Below are 19,873 nucleotides of genomic sequence, written 5' to 3' on the forward strand. Positions count from 1 at the left end.
GCAGCTTCAGCTTACGGCCATACCAGCCTGGATGCGCCAGATCTCGTCTGATCTCGGAAGCTAAGCAGGGTCGGGCCTGGTTAGTACTTGGATGGGAGACCGCCTGGGAATACCAGGTGCTGTAAGCTTTTTCAACCAGCAGAGAACACTCTCGCTTAATCTACCCACACATATTTCAACGTGGTAACAGCGACAGCTCACGTCCTAAAGTGTTTTGCACATGGTTAAGGCACTTTAACTCCAACAAATAAAACCAACAAATCAATGACTTATATTCTATGACTTATCTTCAACTCCATATCAGAGGTATTTCAAGCTGCAGCTTCTGCTTACGGCCATACCAGCCTGGATGCGCCCGATCTCGTCTGATCTCGGAAGCTAAGCAGGGTCGGGCCTGGTTAGTACTTGGATGGGAGACCGCCTGGGAATACCAGGTGCTGTAAGCTTTTTCAACCAGCAGAGAACGCTCTCGCTTAATCTACCTACACATATTTCAACGTGGTAACAGCGACAGCTCACGTCCTAAAGTGTTTTGCACATGGTTAAGGCACTTTAACTCCAACAAATAAAACCAACAAATCAATGACTTATATTCTATGACTTATCTTCAACTCCATATAAGAGGTATTTCAAGCTGCACCTTCTGCTTACGGCCATACCAGCCTGGATGCGCCTGATCTCGTCTGATCTCGGAAGCTAAGCAGGGTCGGGCCTGGTTAGCACTTGGATGGGAGACCGCCTCGGAATAGCAGGTGCTGTAAGCTTTTTCAACCAGCAGAGAACGCTCTCGCTTAATCTACCCACACATATTTCAACGTGGTAACAGCGACAGCTCACGTCCTAAAGTGTTTTGCACATGGTTAAGGCACTTTAACTCCAACAAATAAAACCAACAAATCAATGACTTATATTCTATGACTTATCTTCAACTCCATATAAGAGGTATTTCCAACTGCAGCTTCTGCTTACGGCCATACCAGCCTGGATGCGCCCGATCTCGTCTGATCTCGGAAGCTAAGCAGGGTCGGGCCTGGTTAGTACTTGGATGGGAGACCGCCTGGGAATACCAGGTGCTGTAAGCATTTTCAACCAGCAGAGAGCGCTCTCGCTTAATCTACCCACACATATTTCAACGTGGTAACAGCGACAGCTCAGGTCCTAAAGTGTTTTGCACATGGTTAAGGCACTTTAACTCCAACAAATAAGCGCTTCTAAATTATTATCACCAACAAATCAATGACTTATATTCTATGACTTATCTTCAACTCCATATAAGAGGTATTTCAAGCAGCAGCTTCAGCTTACGGCCATACCAGCCTGGATGCGCCCGATCTCGTCTGATCTCGGAAGCTAAGCAGGGTCGGGCCCGGTTAGTACTTGGATGGGAGACCGCCTGGGAATACCAGGTGCTGTAAGCTTTTTCAACCAGCAGAGAGCGCTCTCGCTTAATCTAACCACACATATTTCAACGTGGTAACAGCGACAGCTCACGTCCTAAAGTGTTTTGCACATGGTTAAGGCACTTTAACTCCAACAAATAAAACCAACAAATCAATTACTTATATTCTATGACTTATCTTCAACTCCATATAAGAGGTATTTCAAGCTGCAGCTTCTGCTTACGGCCATACCAGCCTGGATGCGCCCGATCTCGTCTGATCTCGGAAGCTAAGCAGGGTCGGGCCTGGTTAGTACTTGGATGGGAGACCGCCTGGGAATACCAGGTGCTGTAAGCTTTTTCAACCAGCAGAGAGCGCTCTCGCTTAATCTACCCACACAAATTTCAACGTGGTAACAGCGACAGCTCAGGTCCTAAAGTGTTTTGCACATGGTTAAGGCACTTTAACTCCAACAAATAAGCGCTTCTATATTATTATCACCAACAAATCAATGACTTATATTATATGACTTATCTTCAACTCCATATAAGAGGTATTTCAAGCAGCATCTTCAGCTTACGGCCATACCAGCCTGGATGCGCCCGATCTTGTCTGATCTCGGAAGCTAATCAGGGTCTGGCCCGGTCAGTACTTGGATGGGAGACCGCCTGGGAATACCAGGTGCTGTAAGCTTTTTCAACCAGCAGAGAGCGCTCTCGCTTAATCTACCCACACATATTTCAACGTGGTAACAGCGACAGCTCACGTCCTAAAGTGTTTTGCACATGGTTAAGGCACTTTAACTCCAACAAATAAAACCAACAAATCAATGACTTATATTCTATGACTTATCTTCAACTCCATATCAGAGGTATTTCAAGCTGCAGCTTCTGCTTACGGCCATACCAGCCTGGATGCGCCCGATCTCGTCTGATCTCGGAAGCTAAGCAGGGTCGGGCCTGGTTAGTACTTGGATGGGAGACCGCCTGGGAATACCAGGTGCTGTAAGCTTTTTCAACCAGCAGAGAACGCTCTCGCTTAATCTACCCACACATATTTCAACGTGGTAACAGCGACAGCTCACGTCCTAAAGTGTTTTGCACATGGTTAAGGCACTTTAACTCCAACAAATAAAACCAACAAATCAATGACTTATATTCTATGACTTATCTTCAACTCCATATAAGAGGTATTTCAAGCTGCACCTTCTGCTTACGGCCATACCAGCCTGGATGCGCCCGATCTCGTCTGATCTCGGAAGCTAAGCAGGGTCGGGCCTGGTTAGCACTTGGATGGGAGACCGCCTGGGAATAGCAGGTGCTGTAAGCTTTTTCAACCAGCAGAGAACGCTCTCGCTTAATCTACCCACACATATTTCAACGTGGTAACAGCGACAGCTCACGTCCTAAAGTGTTTTGCACATGGTTAAGGCACTTTAACTCCAACAAATAAAACCAACAAATCAATGACTTATATTCTATGACTTATCTTCAACTCCATATAAGAGGTATTTCAAGCTGCAGCTTCTGCTTTCGGCCATACCAGCCTGGATGCGCCCGATCTCGTCTGATCTCGGAAGCCAAGCAGGGTTGGGCCTGGTTAGTACTTGGATGGGAGACCGCCTGGAAATACCAGGTGCTGTAAGCTTTTTCAACCAGCAGAGAACGCTCTCGCTTAATCTACCCACACATATTTCAACGTGGTAACAGCGACAGCTCACGTCCTAAAGTGTTTTGCACATGGTTAAGGCACTTTAACTCCAACAAATAAAACCAACAAATCAATGACTTATATTCTATGACTTATCTTCAACTCCATATAAGAGGTATTTCCAACTGCAGCTTCTGCTTACGGCCATACCAGCCTGGATGCGCCCGATCTCGTCTGATCTCGGAAGCTAAGCAGGGTCGGGCCTGGTTAGTACTTGGATGGGAGACCGCCTGGGAATACCAGGTGCTGTAAGCATTTTCAACCAGCAGAGAGCGCTCTCGCTTAATCTACCCACACATATTTCAACGTGGTAACAGCGACAGCTCAGGTCCTAAAGTGTTTTGCACATGGTTAAGGCACTTTAACTCCAACAAATAAGCGCTTCTAAATTATTATCACCAACAAATCAATGACTTATATTAAATGACTTATCTTCAACTCCATATAAGAGGTATTTCAAGCAGCAGCTTCAGCTTACGGCCATACCAGCCTGGACGCGCCCGATCTCGTCTGATCTCGGAAGCTAAGCAGGGTCGGGCCCGGTTAGTACTTGGATGGGAGACCGCCTGGGAATACCAGGTGCTGTAAGCTTTTTCAACCAGCAGAGAGCGCTCTCGCTTAATCTACCCACATATATTTCAACGTGGTAACAGCGACAGCTCACGTCCTAAAGTGTTTTGCACATGGTTAAGGCACTTTAACTCCAACAAATAAGCGCTTCTAAATTATTATCACCAACAAATCAATGACTTATATTATATGACTTATCTTCAACTCCATATAAGAGGTATTTCAAGCTGCAGCTTCAGCTTACGGCCATACCAGCCTGGATGCGACCGATCTCGTCTGATCTTGGAAGCTAAGCAGGGTCGGACCTGGTTAGTACTTGGATGGGAGAACGCCTGGGAATACTAGGTGCTGTAAGCTGTTTCATCCAGCAGAGAGCGCTCTCGCTTAATCTACCCACACATATTTCAACGTGGTAACAGCGACAGCTCACGTCCTAAAGTGTTTTGCACATGGTTAAGGCACTTTAACTCCAACAAATAAGCGCTTCTAAATTATTATCACCAACAAATCAATGACTTATATTATATGACTTATCTTCAACTCCATATAAGAGGTATTTTAAGCTGCAGCTTCTGCTTACGGCCATACCAGCCTGGATGCGCCCGATCTTGTCTGATCTCGGAAGCTAAGCAGGGTCGGGCCTGGTTAGTACTTGGATGGGAGACCGCCTGGGAATACCAGGTGCTGTAAGCTTTTTCAACCAGCAGAGAGCGCTCTCGCTTAATCTACCCACACATATTTCAAAGTGGTAACAGCGACAGCTCACGTCCTAAAGTGTTTTGCACATGGTTAAGGCACTTTAACTCCAACAAATAAGCGCTTCTAAATTATTATCACCAACAAATCAATGACTTATATTATATGACTTATCTTCAACTCCATATAAGAGGTATTTCAAGCTGCAGCTTCAGCTTACGGCCATACCAGCCTGGATGCGACCGATCTCGTCTGATCTTGGAAGCTAAGCAGGGTCGGACCTGGTTAGTACTTGGATGGGAGAACGCCTGGGAATACTAGGTGCTGTAAGCTGTTTCATCCAGCAGAGAGCGCTCTCGCTTAATCTACCCACACATATTTCAACGTGGTAACAGCGACAGCTCACGTCCTAAAGTGTTTTGCACATGGTTAAGGCACTTTAACTCCAACAAATAAGCGCTTCTAAATTATTATCACCAACAAATCAATGACTTATATTATATGACTTATCTTCAACTCCATATAAGAGGTATTTTAAGCTGCAGCTTCTGCTTACGGCCATACCAGCCTGGATGCGCCCGATCTTGTCTGATCTCGGAAGCTAACCCAGGGTCGGGCCTGTTTAGTACTTGGATGGGAGACCGCCTGGGAATACCAGGTGCTGTAAGCTTTTTCAACCAGCAGAGAGCGCTCTCGCTTAATCTACCCACACATATTTCAACGTGGTAACAGCGACAGCTCACGTCCTGAAGTGTTTTGCACATGGTTAAGGCACTTTAACTCCAACAAATAAAACCAACAAATCAATGACTTATATTCTATGACTTATCTTCAACTCCATATAAGAAGTATTTCAAGCTGCACCTTCAGCTTACGGCCATACCAGCCTGGATGCGCCCGATCTTGTCTGGTCTCGGAAGCTAAGCAGGGTCGGGCCTGGTTAGTAATTGGATGGGAGACCGCCTGGGAATACCAGGTGCTGTAAGCTTTTTCAACCAGCAGAGAGCGCTCTCGCTTAATCTACCCACACATATTTCAACGTGGTAAGAGCGACAGCTCACGTCCTAAAGTGTTTTGCACATGGTTAAGGCACCTTAACTCCAACAAATAAAACCAACAAATCAATGACTTATATTCTATGACTTATCTTCAACTCCATATCAGAGGTATTTCAAGCTGCAGCTTCTGCTTACGGCCATACCAGCCTGGATGTGTCCGATCTCGTCTGATCTCGGAAGCTAAGCAGGGTCGGGCCTGGTTAGTACTTGGATGGGAGACCGCCTGGGAATACCAGGTGCTGTAAGCTTTTTCAACCAGCAGAGAGCGCTCTCGCTTAATCTACCCACACATATTTCAACGTGGTAACAGCGACAGCTCACGTCCTAAAGTGTTTTGCACATGGTAAAGGCACTTTAACTCCAACAAATAAGTGCTTCTAAATTATTATCACCAACAAATCAATGACTTATATTATATGACTTATCTTCAACTCCATATAAGAGGTATTTCAAGCTGCAGCTTCAGCTTACGGCCATACCAGCCTGGATGCGCCCGATCTCGTCTGATCTCGGAAGCTAAGCAGGGTCGGGCCTGGTTAGTACTTGGATGGGAGACCGCCTGGGAATACCAGGTGCTGTAAGCTTTTTCAACCAGCAGAGAGCGCTCTCGCTTAATCTACCCACACATATTTCAACGTGGTAAGAGCGACAGCTCACGTCCTAAAGTGTTTTGCACATGGTTAAGGCACTTTAACTCCAACAAATAAAACCAACAAATCAATGACTTATATTCTATGACTTATCTTCAACTCCATATAAGAAGTATTTCAAGCTGCAGCTTCAGCTTACGGCCATACCAGCCTGGATGCGCCCGATCTTGTCTGATCTTGGAAGCTAAGCAGGGTCGGACCTGGTTAGTACTTGGATGGGAGAACGCCTGGGAATACTAGGTGCTGTAAGCTGTTTCATCCAGCAGAGAGCGCTCTCGCTTAATCTACCCACACATATTTCAACGTGGTAACAGCGACAGCTCACGTCCTAAAGTGTTTTGCACATGGTTAAGGCACTTTAACTCCAACAAATAAGCGCTTCTAAATTATTATCACCAACAAATCAATGACTTATATTATATGACTTATCTTCAACTCCATATAAGAGGTATTTTAAGCTGCAGCTTCTGCTTACGGCCATACCAGCCTGGATGCGCCCGATCTTGTCTGATCTCGGAAGCTAACCCAGGGTCGGGCCTGTTTAGTACTTGGATGGGAGACCGCCTGGGAATACCAGGTGCTGTAAGCTTTTTCAACCAGCAGAGAGCGCTCTCGCTTAATCTACCCACACATATTTCAACGTGGTAACAGCGACAGCTCACGTCCTGAAGTGTTTTGCACATGGTTAAGGCACTTTAACTCCAACAAATAAAACCAACAAATCAATGACTTATATTCTATGACTTATCTTCAACTCCATATAAGAAGTATTTCAAGCTGCACCTTCAGCTTACGGCCATACCAGCCTGGATGCGCCCGATCTTGTCTGGTCTCGGAAGCTAAGCAGGGTCGGGCCTGGTTAGTAATTGGATGGGAGACCGCCTGGGAATACCAGGTGCTGTAAGCTTTTTCAACCAGCAGAGAGCGCTCTCGCTTAATCTACCCACACATATTTCAACGTGGTAAGAGCGACAGCTCACGTCCTAAAGTGTTTTGCACATGGTTAAGGCACCTTAACTCCAACAAATAAAACCAACAAATCAATGACTTATATTCTATGACTTATCTTCAACTCCATATCAGAGGTATTTCAAGCTGCAGCTTCTGCTTACGGCCATACCAGCCTGGATGTGTCCGATCTCGTCTGATCTCGGAAGCTAAGCAGGGTCGGGCCTGGTTAGTACTTGGATGGGAGACCGCCTGGGAATACCAGGTGCTGTAAGCTTTTTCAACCAGCAGAGAGCGCTCTCGCTTAATCTACCCACACATATTTCAACGTGGTAACAGCGACAGCTCACGTCCTAAAGTGTTTTGCACATGGTAAAGGCACTTTAACTCCAACAAATAAGTGCTTCTAAATTATTATCACCAACAAATCAATGACTTATATTATATGACTTATCTTCAACTCCATATAAGAGGTATTTCAAGCTGCAGCTTCAGCTTACGGCCATACCAGCCTGGATGCGCCCGATCTCGTCTGATCTCGGAAGCTAAGCAGGGTCGGGCCTGGTTAGTACTTGGATGGGAGACCGCCTGGGAATACCAGGTGCTGTAAGCTTTTTCAACCAGCAGAGAGCGCTCTCGCTTAATCTACCCACACATATTTCAACGTGGTAAGAGCGACAGCTCACGTCCTAAAGTGTTTTGCACATGGTTAAGGCACTTTAACTCCAACAAATAAAACCAACAAATCAATGACTTATATTCTATGACTTATCTTCAACTCCATATAAGAAGTATTTCAAGCTGCAGCTTCAGCTTACGGCCATACCAGCCTGGATGCGCCCGATCTTGTCTGATCTCGGAAGCTAAGCAGGGTCGGGCCTGGTTAGTAATTGGATGGGAGACCGCCTGGGAATACCAGGTGCTGTAAGCTTTTTCAACCAGCAGAGAGCGCTCTCGCTTAATCTACCCACACATATTTCAACGTGGTAAGAGCGACAGCTCACGTCCTAAAGTGTTTTGCACATGGTTAAGGCACCTTAACTCCAACAAATAAAACCAACAAATCAATGACTTATATTCTATGACTTATCTTCAACTCCATATCAGAGGTATTTCAAGCTGCAGCTTCTGCTTACGGCCATACCAGCCTGGATGTGTCCGATCTCGTCTGATCTCGGAAGCTAAGCAGGGTCGGGCCTGGTTAGTACTTGTATGGGAGACTGCCTGGGAATACCAGGTGCTGTATGCTTTTTCAACCAGCAGAGAGCGCTCTCGCTTAATCTACCCACACATATTTCAACGTGGTAACAGCGACAGCTCACGTCCTAAAGTGTTTTGCACATGGTAAAGGCACTTTAACTCCAACAAATAAGTGCTTCTAAATTATTATCACCAACAAATCAATGACTTATATTATATGACTTATCTTCAACTCCATATAAGAGGTATTTCAAGCTGCAGCTTCTGCTTACGGCCATACCAGCCTGGATGCGCCCGATCTCGTCTGATCTCGGAAGCTAAGCAGGGTCGGGCCTGGTTAGTACTTGGATGGGAGACCGCCTGGGAATACCAGGTGCTGTAAGCTTTTTCAACCAGCAGAGAGCGCTCTCGCTTAATCTACCCACACATATTTCAACGTGGTAAGAGCGACAGCTCACGTCCTAAAGTGTTTTGCACATGGTTAAGGCACTTTAACTCCAACAAATAAAACCAACAAATCAATAACTTATATTCTATGACTTATCTTCAACTCCATATAAGAGGTATTTCAAGCTGCAGCTTCTGCTTACGGCCATACCAGCCTGGATGCGCCCGATCTCGTCTGATATCGGAAGCTAAGCAGGGTCGGGCCTGGTTAGTACTTGGATGGGAGACCGTCTGGGAATACCAGGTGCTGTAAGCTTTTTCAACCAGCAGAGAGCGCTCTCGCTTAATCTACCCACACATATTTCAACGTGGTAACAGCGACAGCTCACGTCCTGAAGTGTTTTGCACATGGTTAAGGCACTTTAACTCCAACAAATAAAACCAACAAATCAATGACTTATATTCTATGACTTATCTTCAACTCCATATAAGAGGTATTTCAAGCTGCAGCTTCAGCTTACGGCCATACCAGCCTGGATGCGCCCGATCTCGTCTGATCTCGGAAGCTAAGCAGGGTCGGGCCTGGTTAGTACTTGGATGGGAGACCGCCTGGGAATACCAGGTGCTGTAAGCTTTTTCAACCAGCAGAGAGCGCTCTCGCTTAATCTACCCACACATATTTCAACGTGGTAACAGCGACAGCTCACGTCCTAAAGTGTTTTGCACATGGTTAAGGCACTTTAACTCCAACAAATAAAACCAACAAATCAATAACTTATATTCTATGACTTATCTTCAACTCCATATAAGAGGTATTTCAAGCTGCAGCTTCAGCTTACGGCCATACCAGCCTGGATGCGCCCGATCTCGTCTGATCTCGGAAGCTAAGCAGGGTCGGGCCTGGTTAGTACTTGGATGGGAGACCGCCTGGGAATACCAGGTGCTGTAAGCTTTTTCAACCAGCAGAGAGCGCTCTCGCTTAATCTACCCACACATATTTCAACGTGGTAAGAGCGACAGCTCACGTCCTAAAGTGTTTTGCACATGGTTAAGGCACTTTAACTCCAACAAATAAAACCAACAAATCAATGACTTATATTCTATGACTTATCTTCAACTCCATATCAGAGGTATTTCAAGCTGCAGCTTCTGCTTACGGCCATACCAGCCTGGCCACGCCCTCTGACTTCCTGTTTGTGCAGGAAGAGTGACGTGGCAGTTTGGTTCATGGTGGAGGAAGGAGAGACAAAGTTCAGATTGGAAAACAAACGAAAAAGGCTCAGAGAAGTGGAGAACAACAACACCTCCCCCGGCAGCAGTTGCTGCAGGGGGGCTACTCCAAGGGAGTATAAAAAAACTAAAACGGATTACTCGGTGATGAAGGTGGATAACGGACTGGACATAAGCTCAGCTATGACGGACAAAATGGAGTCGGAGGGGATCCCAAGGCAAAAGATGGCCCGCGCCATGGTCGGAGCCGGAGAGAAAGAGAAGAGAGCGGGAGAGGGACCCGAGGCAGAGAAAGTGGAGAAGAGGAGGACGGGAGGACAACACAGCGGAGCGGTGTGGAAGGGGGCAGAGGAGGAGACGGCAGCGAGGGTGGCGGAGCCGAGAGCTGCAAAAGAATGTTGGGATCAAGCGGAAGACCAGAAAAAACTTGTAGTAAATGTGGAGATAGAGGGAGATGATGCCATCTCCCTCATGGAACTCTTGAAAGCTGTGAGTGTTACATGCGGTCGTGTCGTTGGCTGCCGAGTAAAGGCGGACAGAAAGTGGGAACTAACAATGGGTAACCCGCACGGGAAAAACAGACTGTTGGATGGTTTCAAGATAAGAGATTCGCGAGTGATCACCTCTGAAATAATGAAGGACACGAGAATGGTCTCATTTTTAAGTCTTCCTATTTATATCACTGATGAGCAGATTTTCACAAAGCTGGCACATTGGGGAGTAGAGCCGGTCTCACCAATCAAGAAGAGAAAATGGCCTGGCACGGACATATTCGACGGCACCAGGTTCCTGAAAGTCATGTTCCCAGAGTCGGTGGCGGCTCTGCCGTATAGCACGAAATTTGACACGCTCGAGGGTCCGGAGTATTTCAGGATCATCCATAACAACCAAATGAGGGTGTGCAGACTGTGCCTACAGCAGGGGCACATTCTGCGGGAATGTCCTGAGTTCCTGTGTTTCAAATGTAACAAACAAGGACACTATGCAAGAGAATGTGCACGCATGACGGAACGAACCGGCGGAGAGCAGGAGGAGAAGGAGGAGAAGGAGGAGACGGAGGAGTTGGTGGAGGAGAGCGAGGCAGAAAAGAAGGAGGCGGCGGAGGGAGAGGAGGAGGAGGAAGACGGAGAAGGAGAGGTTGAGAGCCTGGTGGGGGACATCGAGGAGGAAGCGGTGGAGGAATCGATGGAGGAAGCAGGGAGTGACGAGGGAGGAGATGTCACAGAGGATGCAAAGGAGGGGAGCAGTGGAGATGAGGAGGAACGAGGCGGACAAGATTGGGGTGAAAGACAAAGCAGCGGGGGGTCGCTTCCTTGTGCGCAGCAGAGAGTCACCAGGCGGGGTGGTGAGAATCCTGCTGAGACGGAGGACGTGGAGACCGGAAACGGAGCGAGGGGGATATCGAGGAAAAGATCAGGTACGAGAAAAGGGCGAGCACAGAAGAAACGTATGCACAATGAGGAAACTTCTAATATCCAGCGGTGATGGTCCGTTTCTCCTCCTTATCATGGTCTTAATGCCAATAACAGTGGCATCCATTAATGCAAACGGGCTGAGAGACAAGACGAAGTTCGAAAGCATGATAAGATTAAGTAAGGCAGATTTAATATGCTTACAAGAAACTCATTGGGATGCAGTAACGGAGCGAGACATGATAAAGCTGTGGGATGGGGAATGTTTCTCTAGCCATGGAACTAACATTGCAAGGGGAGTGGCGATTTTGTGTAAAAGGGACAGTGGAATTAAGGCCACGATGAGGGCTAAAGATGGAGAAGGAAGATGGATTAATATAGATTGTGTAGCTCAGGATGTGAATTATAATATTTTAAATGTCTATGCACCGAATACAGAAGGCGATCGCACAGCCTTCTTTAGGAAATTTTATAAAATAGCCGAAAAGTGTGATGTTATAATAGGAGATTTTAATGTGAAATTGTGTCACCTGGATATAAACGAAAGTTGTGTATGGAGACAAGATGCCTCAAGAAAGGTTCTAAATGACTTTATGATGGTTAACAACTGGTGCGACGTATGGAGAGTAAAAAATCCTGATAAGAGGCAATATTCAAGGGCGCAAGTGGTTCAAGGGGTTCTAAAACAAACCAGAATTGATTTGTGCTTAACGAAGACATCGCATATACGATTATTTAATAATGTGGATTATAAATGGATACACTTAAGCGATCACGCCATACTATCATTAGAAATGGGGGAACAGGAAGAGAAAAGGGGAGGGGGGACATGGCACTTAAATGCACATCTCTTGTACGATGTGAATTATAATAGAGCCATTAGGCAACTAATTTTGAGCGTAAGCTCACAACCGGGTTTTGAAAAGAATATAATACAAGGCTGGGAGGACTTGAAGACAAAAATAAAAGGGAAATCCATACAATATGCGAAAAGGTTTCGGGCGAGACAACAGAAGAAAGAAAGAATGCTAAGAGCAGAAATCGAAAAGGTTGAGAGACAGAAAGGCTCGGAGGGTATTAAGTTAATAAGATTGCATACCGAGTTAAAAGAGTTGGAGAGGTTGAAATGCGAAGGGGCTATATTAAGGAGCAAAGCGCAGTATGCGGTGGAAGGAGAAAAAAATACCGGCTTCTTCCTGAACTTGGAAAAAAGAAGGCAAAACAAATGCTACATAGCGGAAGTGATGAATGAAAAGGGAGAGACAACAGCTGACTTTGTAGAGATCTTAGAGACAGTCCAGAATTATTATACCCATCTTTTTGAAACAGAGGGGACAGATGATGGGATAACAGAGGAGATCCTGGCAAAATGTGAGATGAAGTTAGCTGAAGAAGACACACTCATGTGCGACCAGGAGATGAAGGAAGAGGATATTGATTTGGCAATAAAACAATTAGTACTAAATAAAAGTCCAGGTAGTGATGGACTAACAGCGAATTTTTATAAACAATTTAGTGATATATTGAAACCAATATTGTTAAATTTATACAGAACAATAGAATTAACACAATCCGTGCCGGCATCTATGGCAAGAGGGATCATAACGATCATATATAAGAAAGGGGATAAACGAAATCTAGCCAATTATAGGCCTATAACACTACTAAACACGGATTACAAAATATTGATGAAAGTACTAGCAAACAGAATAAAACAGGTCGTGCACACTATCGTAGAGCCCTCTCAGGCTTATAGTGTGCCGGGAAGGGAAGTTTCAGATATTTTGAATACTGTCAGAGACACAGTAGAATTTTTGAAAACTACCAGCAAAGAGGGCATTCTGGTCTCACTGGACTTCAACAAAGCCTTTGATAGAGTCGAACACAAATTTATGTTCAAAGTTTTGGAGAGGGTGGGATTTGGAGCGCGTTTTCTCGGGTGGATTAGGTTAATGTACGCCAACGCCACTGGCAGTGTGAAGTGTAACGGGGTGGTTACCGATCCTTTTCCGCTTCGAAGGTCGGTGAGACAGGGATGTCCACTGTCCTCAATTTTGTATACAATAATCGTGGAAACACTGGGTGTCCTTATTAAAAAAGATTCAGAAATAAAAGGTATAGAATTACCTGGAGGGGAGATGTGCACCATACAACAGTTTGCTGATGATACCACGTTACTGATTAAAGACATAAATAGTGTACATAGAATAATAAACTTGGTAGAACGATATGGTAGAGCCTCAGGAGCTAAAATAAATCCAGATAAATCAGAAATCATGTTCATCAATATGAAGGGACCGCCGCAAAATGAATTACCGGTACAATTACAAGCAGAACATATCAAAATATTGGGTACATACATTGGGGTAAACAGTGAAACGGCCAGGGACATGACATGGACTAGTATAATTAAAAGGATAGAAGCAATTTTGTGCTATTGGCGAATGAGGAACCTGAAACTCAATGGGAAGGTGGTGGTATTAAATAGCTTGGTAATGTCTAAAATATATTATGCACTCACGGTGATAGATCTACCCTTATGGGCACTAAACAAACTAAATGAGATTATGACAGTTTTCTTGTGGGGGACAACGGTGGGGAAAATCGCAAGAAAAACATTAATAGGGAAATATGAAGAGGGAGGGCTAAAATTACTAGACATAGAAAGTAAGAAAAATGCTTTCAGGATTAAATTGGTCAGAAAATATCTGTACGATGACACGGCTTACGGCTGGAAGGGTCTTATGCGGGTTTTTTTAAATCGAGTGCTCGGAATAGGAGATTTTGTCTTGCTTGTGAAACCGAAGAGGCCGATGACAGCGGGAGTCCCATTATTTTATAGGGAGGTCCTCGAAGCACAAGCTGGCTTCCTGGAGCATATAGAATATGAGGCGAATTCTATAAGCCTAATAAGAGAACTGCCGATATTTTTAAATAAATATATAAAGAAAGAAAATAAAATGTTGTATAATAACAAAATGATAAGAGCTGGACTAGTACAGCTGAAAGATATAATGTATGAATTTGTGCCCGGTTTTTTGCCGACGCAGGCCGTGGTGGATAGTATAAGGGAAGTTGATTATAATTTAACATACACGGTCATAGAGAATTATTATAAGACTATTCAGAGAAGTATCCCACAACAATGGAGAAGGCTGATAGAAACAGGTACAGCTAGAGATAGGACAAGCAAACTCCCAGAGCTGGGAATTAAGCGAGAGGGGGAAAACAAGAGCTTCAGTCTGATCTCCTGCAAGGAAATCTACGAGCGTTTTTTAGTGAACGTCACGAAATCACCGGCCTCCTTGTCGTATTGGAGCAAGGTCTTTCCACAGAAAGAGGGGTGGAAAATATGGGAGAAATGGAAAGTACAGGGTAACAGCATCGAGGCTGAGGACAATGATTTCAAAATAAGACACAATAAAATTTTTACTAATGTGGTTTTACATCAACTGGATAAAGCTGTAGACAGAGATTGTGATGTTTGTGGCTTATTGCCGGAAACGCTGATGCATATGTTTGATATTTGTCCTGAGTTATTTGGCTTTTTTGGGTTATTGAAGAAATGTCTAATAGAAAAATTGGGAATGGTGTGGGACGGAAGGGATTCATGGGAGTTTTTTCTTTTATTTGGAAACTGGCAATACAGTAAAATTAGAAACGAAATGCTGTGCAGATTTATGTTGAGCCATGCACGATGGGCAATAAGGGCACGAAGAAACAAGGCACATTACGAACGAAGGGTTATTGCAATATGGCCGATTTTTCAAAACATAGTAAAGAAACAGATTCGATACAGGTTGATACATGGGGTAGACCATTTTGAACGACTGTATGTGAAGGATGCCACTCTCCTATCCCTTGATAAAGAAAAGAGGATTGTGTGGAATTGGTAGCTCTTTTTGGACGGTGTAGTTGGGAAATTGTGTGTTTAAAAAAAAAAAAAAAAAAAAAAAAAAAAAAAATTTGGCTACTTCATCTTTTGAAAATTGTGCACAGTGATCATATAGTTGGAATGATTTTTCACCCTGTGGGATGGCTGAACGAATGATGCTGGGTTTTGAAATGCCACTATGTGCAAATCAGGTTTGGTTTTGTAATTCGAGTACGGATGTTGTTTTTCTTTTCTTTTGAAAAAAGGACCTGAGTGTAAATGTCACAGAGAGAGGAAAATGTGTTGGAAATGGATACTGTAAACAAAAATATATTTTTTTTGTTAATATATTTTCATAATAAAAGACAAAAAAAAAAAGATGCGCCCGATCTCGTCTGATCTCTGAAGCTAAGCAGGGTCGGGCCTGGTTAGTACTTGGATGGTAGACCGCCTGGGAATACCAGGTGCTGTAAGCTTTTTCAACCAGCAGAGAGCGCTCTCGCTTAATCTGCCCACACATATTTCAATGTGGTAACAGCGACAGCTCACGTCCTAAAGTGTTTTGCACATGGTTAAGGCACTTTAACTCCAACAAATAAAACCAACAAATCAATGACTTATATTCTATGACTTATCTTCAACTCCATATAAGAGGTATTTCAAGCTGCAGCTTCTGCTTACGGCCATACCAGCCTGGATGAGCCCGATCTCGTCTGATCTCGGAAGCTAAGCAGGGTCGGGCCTGGTTAGTACTTGGATGGGAGACCGCCTGGGAATACCAGGTGCTGTAAGCTTTTTCAACCAGCAGAGAGCGCTCTCGCTTAATCTACCCACACATATTTCAACGTGGTAAGAGCGACAGCTCACGTCCTGAAGTGTTTTGCACATGGTTAAGGCACTTTAACTCCAACAAATAAAACCAACAAATCAATGACTTATATTCTATGACTTATCTTCAACTCCATATCAGAGGTATTTCAAGCTGCAGCTTCTGCTTACGGCCATACCAGCCTGGATGCGCCCGATCTCGTCTGATCTCGGAAGCTAAGCAGGGTCGGGCCTGGTTAGTACTTGGATGGGAGACCGCCTGGGAATACCAGGTGCTGTAAGCTTTTTCAACCAGCAGAGAACGGTCTCGCTTAATCTAGCCACACATATTTCAATGTGGTAACAGCGACAGCTCACGTCCTAAAGTGTTTTGCACATGGTTAAGGCACTTTAACTCCAACAAATAAAACCAACAAATCAATGACTTATATTCTATGACTTATCTTCAACTCCATATAAGAGGTATTTCAAGCTGCAGCTTCTGCTTACGGCCATACCAGCCTGGATGCGCCCGATCTCGTCTGATCTCGGAAGCTAAGCAGGGTCGGGCCTTGTTAGTACTTGGATGGGAGACCGCCTGGGAATACCAGGTGCTGTAAGCTTTTTCAACCAGCAGAGAGCGCTCTCGCTTAATCTACCCACACATATTTCAACGTGGTAACAGCGACAACTCACGTCCTAAAGTGTTTTGCACATGGTTAAGGTACTTTAACTCCAACAAATAAGTGCTTCTAAATTATTATCACCAACAAATCAATGACTTATATTATATGACTTATCTTCAACTCCATATAAGAGGTATTTCAAGCTGCAGCTTCAGCTTCAGCTTACGGCCATACCAGCCTGGATGCGCCCGATCTCGTCTGATCTCGGAAGCTAAGCAGGGTCGGGCCTGGTTAGTACTTGGATGGGAGACCGCCTGGGAATACCAGGTGCTGTAAGCTTTTTCAACCAGCAGAGAGCGCTCTCGCTTAATCTACCCACACATATTTCAACGTGGTAACAGCGACAGCTCACGTCCTAAAGTGTTTTGCACATGGTTAAGGCACTTTAACTCCAACAAATAAAACCAACAAATCAATGACTTATATTCTATGACTTATCTTCAACTCCATACAAGAGGTATTTCAAGCTGCAGCTTCAGCTTACGGCCATACCATCCTGGATGCGCCCGATCTCGTCTGATCTTGGAAGCTAAGCAGGGTCGGGCCTGGTTAGTACTTGGATGGGAGACCGCCTGGTAATACCAGGTGCTGTAAGCTTTTTCAACCAGCAGAGAGCGGTCTCGCTTAATCTACCCACACATATTTCAACGTGGTAAGGGCGACAGCTCACGTCCTAAAGTGTTTTGCACATGGTTAAGGCACTTTAACTCCAACAAATAAGCGGTTCTAAATTATTATCACCAACAAATCAATGACTTATATTATATGACTTATCTTCAACTCCATATAAGAGGTATTTCAATCTGCAGCTTCAGCTTACGGCCATACCAGCCTGGATGCGCCCGATCTCGTCTGATCTCGGAAGCTAAGCAGGGTCGGGCCTGGTTAGTACTTGGATGGGAGACAGCCTGGGAATACCAGGTGCTGTAAGCTTTTTCAACCAGCAGAGAGCGCTCTCGCTTAATCTACCCACACATATTTCAACGTGGTAAGAGCGACAGCTCACGTCCTAAAGTGTTTTGCACATGGTTAAGGCACTTTAACTCCAACAAATAAAACCAACAAATCAATGACTTATATTCTATGACTTATCTTCAACTCCATATCAGAGGTATTTCAAGCTGCAGCTTCTGCTTACGGCCATACCAGCCTGGATGCGCCCGATCTCGTCTGATATCGGAAGCTAAGCAGGGTCGGGCCTGGTTAGTACTTGGATGGGAGACCGTCTGGGAATACCAGGTGCTGTAAGCTTTTTCAACCAGCAGAGAGCGCTCTCGCTTAATCTACCCACACATATTTCAACGTGGTAACAGCGACAGCTCACGTCCTGAAGTGTTTTGCACATGGTTAAGGCACTTTAACTCCAACAAATAAATCCAACAAATCAATGACTTATATTCTATGACTTATCTTCAACTCCATATAAGAGGTATTTCAAGCTGCAGCTTCAGCTTACGGCCATACCAGCCTGGATGCGCCCGATTTCGTCTGATCTCGGAAGCTAAGCAGGGTCGGGCCTGGTTAGTACTTGGATGGGAGACCGCCTGGGAATACCAGGTGCTGTAAGCTTTTTCAACCAGCAGAGAGCGCTCTCGCTTAATCTACCCACACATATTTCAACGTGGTAAGAGCGACAGCTCACGTCCTAAAGTGTTTTGCACATGGTTAAGGCACTTTAACTCCAACAAATAAAACCAACAAATCAATGACTTATATTCTATGACTTATCTTCAACTCCATATCAGAGGTATTTCAAGCTGCAGCTTCTGCTTACGGCCATACCAGCCTGGATGCGCCCGATCTCGTCTGATCTCTGAAGCTAAGCAGGGTCGGGCCTGGTTAGTACTTGGATGGTAGACCGCCTGGGAATACCAGGTGCTGTAAGCTTTTTCAACCAGCAGAGAGCGCTCTCGCTTAATCTGCCCACAAATATTTCAATGTGGTAACAGCGACAGCTCACGTCCTAAAGTGTTTTGCACATGGTTAAGGCACTTTAACTCCAACAAATAAAACCAACAAATCAATGACTTATATTCTATGACTTATCTTCAACTCCATATAAGAGGTATTTCAAGCTGCAGCTTCTGCTTACGGCCATACCAGCCTGGATGAGCCCGAACTCGTCTGATCTCGGAAGCTAAGCAGGGTCGGGCCTGGTTAGTACTTGGATGGGAGACCGCCTGGGAATACCAGGTGCTGTAAGCTTTTTCAACCAGCAGAGAGCGCTCTCGCTTAATCTACCCACACATATTTCAACGTGGTAAGAGCGACAGCTCACGTCCTAAAGTGTTTTGCACATGGTTAAGGCACTTTAACTCCAACAAATAAAACCAACAAATCAATGACTTATATTCTATGACTTATCTTCAACTCCATATAAGAGGTATTTCAAGCTGCAGCTTCTGCTTACGGCCATACCAGCCTGGATGCGCCCGATCTCGTCTGATCTCGGTAGCTAAGCAGGGTCGGGCCTGGTTAGTACTTGGATGGGAGACCGCCTGGGAATACCAGGTGCTGTAAGCTTTTTCAACCAGCAGAGAGCGCTCTCGCTTAATCTACCCACACATATTTCAACGTGGTAACAGCGACAGCTCACGTCCTAAAGTGTTTTGCACATGGTTAAGGCACTTTACCTCCAACAAATATGCGCTTCTAAATTATTATCACCAACAAATCAATGACTTTTTTGTATGACTTATCTTCAACTCCATATAAGAGGTATTTCAAGCTGCAGCTTCAGCTTACGGCCATACCAGCCTGGATGCGCCCGATCTCGTCTGATCTTGGAAGCTAAGCAGGGTCGGGCCTGGTTAGTACTTGGATGGGAGACCGCCTGGGAATACCAGGTGCTGTAAGCTTTTTCAACCAGCAGAGAGCGGTCTCGCTTAATCTACCCACACATATTTCAACGTGGTAAGGGCGACAGCTCACGTCCTAAAGTGTTTTGCACATGGTTAAGGCACTTTAACTCCAACAAATAAAACCAACAAATCAATGACTTATATTCTATGACTTATCTTCAACTCCATATCAGAGGTATTTCAAGCTGCAGCTTCTGCTTACGGCCATACCAGCCTGGATGCGCCCGATCTCGTCTGATATCGGAAGCTAAGCAGGGTCGGGCCTGGTTAGTACTTGGATGGGAGACCGCCTGGGAATACCAGGTGCTGTAAGCTTTTTCAACCAGCAGAGAGCGCTCTCGCTTAATCTACCCACACATATTTCAACGTGGTAAGAGCGACAGCTCACGTCCTAAAGTGTTTTGC

General features: G+C 45.0%; 40 non-coding genes and 3 pseudogenes across 40 annotated transcripts; all 43 read left to right on the forward strand.

The window, feature by feature from the left end:
* Nucleotides 1-9: 9 nt before the first annotated feature.
* Nucleotides 10-128, forward strand: LOC133431815 (5S ribosomal RNA). The gene has a single exon (XR_009776147.1). It is a non-coding gene; the product is annotated as a 5S ribosomal RNA (ribosomal RNA).
* A 199-nt stretch (nt 129-327) lies between these two features.
* On the forward strand, nt 328-446 carry LOC133431953 (5S ribosomal RNA). Its single transcript, XR_009776279.1, has one exon. It is a non-coding gene; the product is annotated as a 5S ribosomal RNA (ribosomal RNA).
* Nucleotides 447-645: 199 nt separating this feature from the next.
* Nucleotides 646-764, forward strand: LOC133431444 (5S ribosomal RNA). The gene has a single exon (XR_009775828.1). It is a non-coding gene; the product is annotated as a 5S ribosomal RNA (ribosomal RNA).
* Nucleotides 765-963: 199 nt separating this feature from the next.
* Nucleotides 964-1,082, forward strand: LOC133431578 (5S ribosomal RNA). The gene has a single exon (XR_009775924.1). It is a non-coding gene; the product is annotated as a 5S ribosomal RNA (ribosomal RNA).
* Nucleotides 1,083-1,299: 217 nt separating this feature from the next.
* LOC133431562 (5S ribosomal RNA) lies at nt 1,300-1,418 on the forward strand. The gene has a single exon (XR_009775909.1). It is a non-coding gene; the product is annotated as a 5S ribosomal RNA (ribosomal RNA).
* Nucleotides 1,419-1,617: 199 nt separating this feature from the next.
* Nucleotides 1,618-1,736, forward strand: LOC133431964 (5S ribosomal RNA). The gene has a single exon (XR_009776290.1). It is a non-coding gene; the product is annotated as a 5S ribosomal RNA (ribosomal RNA).
* Nucleotides 1,737-1,953: 217 nt separating this feature from the next.
* LOC133431440 (5S ribosomal RNA) lies at nt 1,954-2,072 on the forward strand. Its single transcript, XR_009775824.1, has one exon. It is a non-coding gene; the product is annotated as a 5S ribosomal RNA (ribosomal RNA).
* Nucleotides 2,073-2,271: 199 nt separating this feature from the next.
* On the forward strand, nt 2,272-2,390 carry LOC133431976 (5S ribosomal RNA). Its single transcript, XR_009776301.1, has one exon. It is a non-coding gene; the product is annotated as a 5S ribosomal RNA (ribosomal RNA).
* A 199-nt stretch (nt 2,391-2,589) lies between these two features.
* LOC133431321 (5S ribosomal RNA) lies at nt 2,590-2,708 on the forward strand. Its single transcript, XR_009775708.1, has one exon. It is a non-coding gene; the product is annotated as a 5S ribosomal RNA (ribosomal RNA).
* A 199-nt stretch (nt 2,709-2,907) lies between these two features.
* LOC133431990 (5S ribosomal RNA) lies at nt 2,908-3,026 on the forward strand. The gene has a single exon (XR_009776315.1). It is a non-coding gene; the product is annotated as a 5S ribosomal RNA (ribosomal RNA).
* A 199-nt stretch (nt 3,027-3,225) lies between these two features.
* LOC133431579 (5S ribosomal RNA) lies at nt 3,226-3,344 on the forward strand. The gene has a single exon (XR_009775925.1). It is a non-coding gene; the product is annotated as a 5S ribosomal RNA (ribosomal RNA).
* A 217-nt stretch (nt 3,345-3,561) lies between these two features.
* Nucleotides 3,562-3,680, forward strand: LOC133431614 (5S ribosomal RNA). The gene has a single exon (XR_009775958.1). It is a non-coding gene; the product is annotated as a 5S ribosomal RNA (ribosomal RNA).
* Nucleotides 3,681-3,897: 217 nt separating this feature from the next.
* On the forward strand, nt 3,898-4,016 carry LOC133431477 (5S ribosomal RNA; annotated as a pseudogene).
* A 217-nt stretch (nt 4,017-4,233) lies between these two features.
* On the forward strand, nt 4,234-4,352 carry LOC133431784 (5S ribosomal RNA). Its single transcript, XR_009776118.1, has one exon. It is a non-coding gene; the product is annotated as a 5S ribosomal RNA (ribosomal RNA).
* Nucleotides 4,353-4,569: 217 nt separating this feature from the next.
* LOC133431478 (5S ribosomal RNA) lies at nt 4,570-4,688 on the forward strand (annotated as a pseudogene).
* A 217-nt stretch (nt 4,689-4,905) lies between these two features.
* On the forward strand, nt 4,906-5,025 carry LOC133431452 (5S ribosomal RNA). The gene has a single exon (XR_009775835.1). It is a non-coding gene; the product is annotated as a 5S ribosomal RNA (ribosomal RNA).
* A 199-nt stretch (nt 5,026-5,224) lies between these two features.
* LOC133431374 (5S ribosomal RNA) lies at nt 5,225-5,343 on the forward strand. Its single transcript, XR_009775760.1, has one exon. It is a non-coding gene; the product is annotated as a 5S ribosomal RNA (ribosomal RNA).
* Nucleotides 5,344-5,542: 199 nt separating this feature from the next.
* LOC133431876 (5S ribosomal RNA) lies at nt 5,543-5,661 on the forward strand. The gene has a single exon (XR_009776206.1). It is a non-coding gene; the product is annotated as a 5S ribosomal RNA (ribosomal RNA).
* A 217-nt stretch (nt 5,662-5,878) lies between these two features.
* Nucleotides 5,879-5,997, forward strand: LOC133431987 (5S ribosomal RNA). Its single transcript, XR_009776312.1, has one exon. It is a non-coding gene; the product is annotated as a 5S ribosomal RNA (ribosomal RNA).
* Nucleotides 5,998-6,196: 199 nt separating this feature from the next.
* Nucleotides 6,197-6,315, forward strand: LOC133431473 (5S ribosomal RNA; annotated as a pseudogene).
* A 217-nt stretch (nt 6,316-6,532) lies between these two features.
* LOC133431453 (5S ribosomal RNA) lies at nt 6,533-6,652 on the forward strand. The gene has a single exon (XR_009775836.1). It is a non-coding gene; the product is annotated as a 5S ribosomal RNA (ribosomal RNA).
* Nucleotides 6,653-6,851: 199 nt separating this feature from the next.
* Nucleotides 6,852-6,970, forward strand: LOC133431375 (5S ribosomal RNA). Its single transcript, XR_009775761.1, has one exon. It is a non-coding gene; the product is annotated as a 5S ribosomal RNA (ribosomal RNA).
* A 199-nt stretch (nt 6,971-7,169) lies between these two features.
* Nucleotides 7,170-7,288, forward strand: LOC133431877 (5S ribosomal RNA). The gene has a single exon (XR_009776207.1). It is a non-coding gene; the product is annotated as a 5S ribosomal RNA (ribosomal RNA).
* Nucleotides 7,289-7,505: 217 nt separating this feature from the next.
* Nucleotides 7,506-7,624, forward strand: LOC133431278 (5S ribosomal RNA). The gene has a single exon (XR_009775666.1). It is a non-coding gene; the product is annotated as a 5S ribosomal RNA (ribosomal RNA).
* Nucleotides 7,625-7,823: 199 nt separating this feature from the next.
* LOC133431297 (5S ribosomal RNA) lies at nt 7,824-7,942 on the forward strand. Its single transcript, XR_009775685.1, has one exon. It is a non-coding gene; the product is annotated as a 5S ribosomal RNA (ribosomal RNA).
* Nucleotides 7,943-8,141: 199 nt separating this feature from the next.
* LOC133431410 (5S ribosomal RNA) lies at nt 8,142-8,260 on the forward strand. The gene has a single exon (XR_009775794.1). It is a non-coding gene; the product is annotated as a 5S ribosomal RNA (ribosomal RNA).
* Nucleotides 8,261-8,477: 217 nt separating this feature from the next.
* On the forward strand, nt 8,478-8,596 carry LOC133431289 (5S ribosomal RNA). The gene has a single exon (XR_009775677.1). It is a non-coding gene; the product is annotated as a 5S ribosomal RNA (ribosomal RNA).
* A 199-nt stretch (nt 8,597-8,795) lies between these two features.
* Nucleotides 8,796-8,914, forward strand: LOC133431885 (5S ribosomal RNA). Its single transcript, XR_009776215.1, has one exon. It is a non-coding gene; the product is annotated as a 5S ribosomal RNA (ribosomal RNA).
* Nucleotides 8,915-9,113: 199 nt separating this feature from the next.
* LOC133431300 (5S ribosomal RNA) lies at nt 9,114-9,232 on the forward strand. The gene has a single exon (XR_009775688.1). It is a non-coding gene; the product is annotated as a 5S ribosomal RNA (ribosomal RNA).
* A 199-nt stretch (nt 9,233-9,431) lies between these two features.
* On the forward strand, nt 9,432-9,550 carry LOC133431312 (5S ribosomal RNA). The gene has a single exon (XR_009775699.1). It is a non-coding gene; the product is annotated as a 5S ribosomal RNA (ribosomal RNA).
* Nucleotides 9,551-15,789: 6,239 nt separating this feature from the next.
* Nucleotides 15,790-15,908, forward strand: LOC133431804 (5S ribosomal RNA). Its single transcript, XR_009776137.1, has one exon. It is a non-coding gene; the product is annotated as a 5S ribosomal RNA (ribosomal RNA).
* A 199-nt stretch (nt 15,909-16,107) lies between these two features.
* On the forward strand, nt 16,108-16,226 carry LOC133431323 (5S ribosomal RNA). The gene has a single exon (XR_009775710.1). It is a non-coding gene; the product is annotated as a 5S ribosomal RNA (ribosomal RNA).
* Nucleotides 16,227-16,425: 199 nt separating this feature from the next.
* Nucleotides 16,426-16,544, forward strand: LOC133431888 (5S ribosomal RNA). The gene has a single exon (XR_009776218.1). It is a non-coding gene; the product is annotated as a 5S ribosomal RNA (ribosomal RNA).
* Nucleotides 16,545-16,767: 223 nt separating this feature from the next.
* Nucleotides 16,768-16,886, forward strand: LOC133431335 (5S ribosomal RNA). Its single transcript, XR_009775722.1, has one exon. It is a non-coding gene; the product is annotated as a 5S ribosomal RNA (ribosomal RNA).
* A 199-nt stretch (nt 16,887-17,085) lies between these two features.
* LOC133431920 (5S ribosomal RNA) lies at nt 17,086-17,204 on the forward strand. Its single transcript, XR_009776248.1, has one exon. It is a non-coding gene; the product is annotated as a 5S ribosomal RNA (ribosomal RNA).
* A 217-nt stretch (nt 17,205-17,421) lies between these two features.
* On the forward strand, nt 17,422-17,540 carry LOC133431930 (5S ribosomal RNA). The gene has a single exon (XR_009776257.1). It is a non-coding gene; the product is annotated as a 5S ribosomal RNA (ribosomal RNA).
* A 199-nt stretch (nt 17,541-17,739) lies between these two features.
* On the forward strand, nt 17,740-17,858 carry LOC133431886 (5S ribosomal RNA). The gene has a single exon (XR_009776216.1). It is a non-coding gene; the product is annotated as a 5S ribosomal RNA (ribosomal RNA).
* A 199-nt stretch (nt 17,859-18,057) lies between these two features.
* LOC133431707 (5S ribosomal RNA) lies at nt 18,058-18,176 on the forward strand. Its single transcript, XR_009776045.1, has one exon. It is a non-coding gene; the product is annotated as a 5S ribosomal RNA (ribosomal RNA).
* A 199-nt stretch (nt 18,177-18,375) lies between these two features.
* Nucleotides 18,376-18,494, forward strand: LOC133431956 (5S ribosomal RNA). Its single transcript, XR_009776282.1, has one exon. It is a non-coding gene; the product is annotated as a 5S ribosomal RNA (ribosomal RNA).
* Nucleotides 18,495-18,693: 199 nt separating this feature from the next.
* Nucleotides 18,694-18,812, forward strand: LOC133431950 (5S ribosomal RNA). The gene has a single exon (XR_009776276.1). It is a non-coding gene; the product is annotated as a 5S ribosomal RNA (ribosomal RNA).
* A 199-nt stretch (nt 18,813-19,011) lies between these two features.
* On the forward strand, nt 19,012-19,130 carry LOC133431666 (5S ribosomal RNA). The gene has a single exon (XR_009776007.1). It is a non-coding gene; the product is annotated as a 5S ribosomal RNA (ribosomal RNA).
* Nucleotides 19,131-19,346: 216 nt separating this feature from the next.
* Nucleotides 19,347-19,465, forward strand: LOC133431743 (5S ribosomal RNA). The gene has a single exon (XR_009776080.1). It is a non-coding gene; the product is annotated as a 5S ribosomal RNA (ribosomal RNA).
* Nucleotides 19,466-19,664: 199 nt separating this feature from the next.
* On the forward strand, nt 19,665-19,783 carry LOC133431811 (5S ribosomal RNA). The gene has a single exon (XR_009776144.1). It is a non-coding gene; the product is annotated as a 5S ribosomal RNA (ribosomal RNA).
* Nucleotides 19,784-19,873: the final 90 nt, after the last annotated feature.

The sequence above is a fragment of the Cololabis saira genome, unplaced genomic scaffold (assembly GCF_033807715.1).
Source record: "Cololabis saira isolate AMF1-May2022 unplaced genomic scaffold, fColSai1.1 scf041, whole genome shotgun sequence".
Lineage (NCBI taxonomy): Eukaryota > Metazoa > Chordata > Actinopteri > Beloniformes > Belonidae > Cololabis > Cololabis saira.